We start from the raw sequence: 4,751 nt of genomic DNA, 5'->3' as shown, positions 1-4,751 counted from the left end.
GTCCTTGATTTTAGGAGTCATGGTGATAATATTGTCAAGTGACAGAATAACATGACATACCAACAAATACCAATGTTCCCAATTACTCTTTTTCTTCCCTAGTATGCATGAGGATTATCCCATTTACTAGTATTTGTAATAGTTTAGTTTTATGTGAATAGTCATGCTGTAGCATAACTTTTATAACTAGAGAGATAAAATAATGTATTGAAAGAAAGACAGAATACAAAGCACATACAGAAATATAAATTTGAGAGCTTTAGGCTAAAGCAATAACTTGTTCTTCTATAGATATTTAGCAAGCCTATAGATCTCTACTGGCCTTTCCAGGCTGCACACCACTACAACTGATTTCTAGAAGTTAATGTACTAGCATAAGTACTCAAGCCAGAAACTTTGTAAGCCAAAGATGCCAATAAATTACTGCAGCTGAATTTGCCTGTCCCACACTTCCATACAGAATCCCTGTCCTCCCTCCTTCTCACTTGCCTGGCTTATTGTATGCCATCCCAAATTGTTTTGGAGGCAAGCAGGGTATAAATTATAAATGTCAAATAACTCTTTGAGATTTCAAGAATAAAGAAACCTTCTCATTTGGTCTTCTTTGCTCACTCAGTATCCCACTGGCTTTAAAATCCTTTCCTGGTTAAAACTCCTCATGCTTTAGAAGCATAATTTCAAAGGAGGAAACAAAAATGTAATCCATTTGGTTCCTATGTGGGAATAAAGACCAGAGTAAAATTGTGACTATCTGAAGAAGGTATAACCAATCTTTGTGAATTTGTCCAAATATAGAAGTAAAGGAAAAGAGGCCCCAAATCCTTACATGTGTTTTGCGGAATAATGTGAGAGGAGAAAGGAGAGAGGGAGAGAGAAAGAGAGAGAGACTTAGCTCATTCACCATGCTTTTGGACTGTGGGGAAAACTAAGACCAAAACAACACATCAAGAACAGTGCTATTATTGGGACCCAAGCCATAGACTGCTGAGAAACATTTTACCTCCTTTCACAGATGAATCTGAGAGGCAGACCCAATCACTAGAAAATTTCATCCCACCATCAACCACAGGACAGATGCCAGCTATTGAAAAGTGGCATTGCCAATGGGAATGAATGACACATAATTTATAAATTCATCCATTTTCAATAGCTGAAAATAAAGCTTAAAGAAAAAGCAACTTTTTTCCATCCATAGTGGCCGCACCAATCTGCAATCCCACCAGCAGTGCACGAGAGATCCCTTTTCTCCATATCCTCGCCAACACTTGTTGTTTGTTGATTTATCGATGATGGCCATTCTGACTGGAGTGAGGTGGTATCTCATTGTGGTTTTTATTTGCCATTCTCTAATGATTAGTGAGACTATGACCCAGCAATTCCACTCTTAGGTATCTATCCAGAGAAATCCAAAACACTAATTCAAAAAAGTTTATGTACCCCTATGTTTATTGCAGCACTATTCACAATAGCCAGGACGTGGAAACAACCGAAATGCCCATTGGTAGACAACTCGATTAAGAAACTGTGGTACATTTATACAATGGAGTGTTACTTGGCGATAAGGAAGAACGCAATCTTACCATTTGCAGTGCTACGGATGGACCTAGAGAACATTATGCTAAGTAAAATAAGTCAGATGAAGAAAGACAAATACCATATGATCTCACTTTTATGTGGAATCTAAAGAATAGAATAAATGAACAAACTAATCAGAAACAGTCTCAGAGATATAGAGGAAAAACTGAGCATTGCTAGATGAAAGGGAGTGGGGATGAGGAAGAAACTGAGGGGATTAAAAAGCACAAGACGGCCACAAGAAAACAAAAGACAGTTTGGGGAATATAATTAATAATGTTGTAAAGATTTTATAAGGTATCTGATGGGCACTTGTCTTATTAGGGGGACTACTTCATGGACAGTGCAGGGACCTGACCACTGCTGTGTACATCTGAAGCTGAATAATAATAAATGTCAACTATAATTTAATACATATCTAATCACAGGATGTGGAGTACAGCTTAAGGAATAGTGTCAGTGGAACTGTAACATATATATGATGTCAGAGGGGTTGTGATTGGGGGAAGAGGGTTATCACTTTGTGAAGGGTATTAATGTCAAACTACTACATTGTTTTGTACACCTGAAACTAATAAGAAAAAAAAAGAAAAGAAATAACAAGTTCTGATCATAAGGCCTTACTAAGTTGGAGAGTAACTTAAAGGGGTGAGTAGTGAAGGAAAGCCGAAAGAAGTCGGGTCTTCAGATGGATGGAGCATGGTTGCTCAGGACCCACTGAGAGTTACTGTCTTCCGGAAGAGGCAACACTTTACCCTCAGAAGAGTTTTCCCTGAGCTGCTGAGAGCAAAAGCCAGCCACAAACAGGACTGCTGGTCTGGTGATGAGTTTGATATCAGTTGTGGGGAGGGACAGGATCTTAAGAAGCAGAGCAAAAGACATGGATTTGAAAAGAAGGGCTTTTTTCCAGATGGCCTCCATCACACATTAGAGATGAAACCTAAGGTGTGTCTTCTTATTCTCTGTTCTGTAGAAATCCTTTGGTCCTTCTCCCTTACAATCTGGGTTCTATTACTATAATGAACAGTAACCTGGATTTTTAATATATAAAATACTATGTAAGTTTATTTTTCATAAAATCTGAAGCACAGACCTATGAATGATTTTTTAAATGTTATTTTTGTAATGGTGAAATTCAGGAATCAATAACATAATTAGACTTAGCTAGTTTGCAATTTGATTCATCATGTAACTCGCTATCTAGCCACCTGTAATCAGACTTAGTTAGTTTGCAGTTAGATCCATCCTGATATTCCGCTGTTTTCTCTTTATTTCTCTCCTCACTGATTAACTTAAGAACTCTGTTTTGCTCCCTTTCTCAAGGCTACCCATACCTCATTAATCCATTTAATTAGCAGAATCCTAACCTGGAAAGGGCAATTTTTAAATCCTAGGGCACCCAGACACTGTAATCTGTTTTGCAATTCGCTTGCAGTTTTTACTGGTAACACATAAAGCCCCATACCATGGTGGCTGAGACCAAGCCCACAGTCTGGGGATAACACTATCTTAAAACAGATCAGACCCTAGGAAGCGATGTCAGCCCTCAGACCTGCCTGACAGACTCCTCCTTTCCTATATAAGAAAAAACTAATGTAAAGATCAGGGCAGTTGTCTACTTGAGACTCTGCCCCCGGCAGCCTCTCTGCCAGTACTTTTCTTGTTAACTAAACTTTCTAACTTCTATTCCTTTTGAGTCTTCTTGTTAACTAAACTTTCTAACTTCTATTCCTTTTGAGTCTTGTGAATGCTTTCACATTCTGTGAATGACCAGGGGTATCCCAAGACAAAACAATTTCTACCATTAAAATAATAATGTATAGCACATTTTTCTGTGATGAAATTGAATATTCCCAATAAAATGTAACCTTTCTTTGATGTTGTGCTATTCTATGAAACTATAGAGGTGGGTAGTGCAATTTAACCCCTGTCACAAATGATCCCAAACTGCTGTGCTTATTGAATTCTGCCTTTGTTAATAGCTTTGCTACCACTTTCAAGCTCTCAGCTGTCACATCTGACTATTGTCAGAGGAAATCTCCTACCTTTGCCTTCAATTTGTTGTGTTTAATCTAAGAAACAAAATCAATAGGGCTACTCTAATAGTATAAAAGCAAAAGCATAGGCTGTGTGCTAACTCAGGACATTTTCAATTCTACTTCCTCAGCTATATTCAAATCAGATCAGGGTCTTTATGACTCAGAATTACTGAAAAATTTATGGTTTCCTACCTCTACCTTCATATTTAATTCAAACAAAAACAGTATTGAACTGCATTTATTTGAGTAAGGAAGATCAACAAGGCTCAGATTTTTCCCTTGATGACTACTTCAAGTCTATTAACAAAATATTAAATCTTAGCTCTCTAATAGCACAGCCTGCCTTCAAGATGGTGCCACAGAAAGTCAAGAAGCCTAAGAGGTCAGTCTGGATGTTTGGTTTGGACCTTACTCATCCAGTAGAAGATGTATTTTTGATTCTTGAAATTTTGAATAGTTTCTACAGGAGAAGGTTAAAGTCAATGAAAAAACTAGAAATCTTAGGACTGCTGTTCACATTGAACGCTGCAAGAATAAAATGACAGTTGCTTCTGAGACACTGTTCTCAAAGATATTTGAAATATCTAGCCAAGAAATACCTTAAAAAGAACAGTCTTCATGATTGACTTCATGTGGTTGCACCTGACAGGGAGACTTATGAACTTCGTTACTTCCAGACTAGTCAAGATGAAGATGGATCCGAGTCTGAGGACCAGGAGAAGCCACCCATTGTAGGGCTTTGCTTACTACTCAAACAAATGAAGCATACAGAGAAAAAAACATCCAGAAATGGACTTTTAGTTTATCAGTGAATAAAAAATGTACTCTGTAAAAAATTAAATTTTAAAACTGTTTTCCTAATGACCTGGCCTTGGATCAGACAGCTGAGAATCTTAGAAAAAAGATGACGTAATACCGCTGACTTGATGTCCTCTTTAATGCAGAAGCACACCACTTCTGTGTCCTCGCTAATAAAAAGGGAGAGAAGTTTCCTCTTCCTCTCCCTCTCATTTCCTTATTGCCAAGGCCTGAGTGTTTGTTTTTTCCTCAAAGTCACACATGTTGAAATTTTATTCCCCAAAGTAGTATTAGGAGGTGGGACCATTGGGAGGTACCTAGATCATGAGGGTGGGACCC

The 4,751-nt window shown here is 37.9% G+C and overlaps 1 pseudogene across 1 annotated transcript; it reads left to right on the top strand.

Annotated features, from left to right (window-relative positions):
- Positions 1-3,964: 3,964 nt before the first annotated feature.
- LOC308509871 (ribosomal protein eL22-like 1) lies at positions 3,965-4,426 on the top strand (annotated as a pseudogene). Its single transcript has one exon. The product of its transcript is annotated as a ribosomal protein eL22-like 1 (transcript).
- Positions 4,427-4,751: the final 325 nt, after the last annotated feature.

This window comes from Rhinolophus hipposideros (genome assembly GCF_964194185.1).
Source record: "Rhinolophus hipposideros genome assembly, chromosome: 17".
In the NCBI taxonomy this organism is placed as follows: Eukaryota; Metazoa; Chordata; class Mammalia; order Chiroptera; family Rhinolophidae; genus Rhinolophus; species Rhinolophus hipposideros.
The sequence above is the reverse complement of the archived record's forward strand: the minus strand, read 5'-3'. Positions and strand labels throughout refer to the sequence as shown.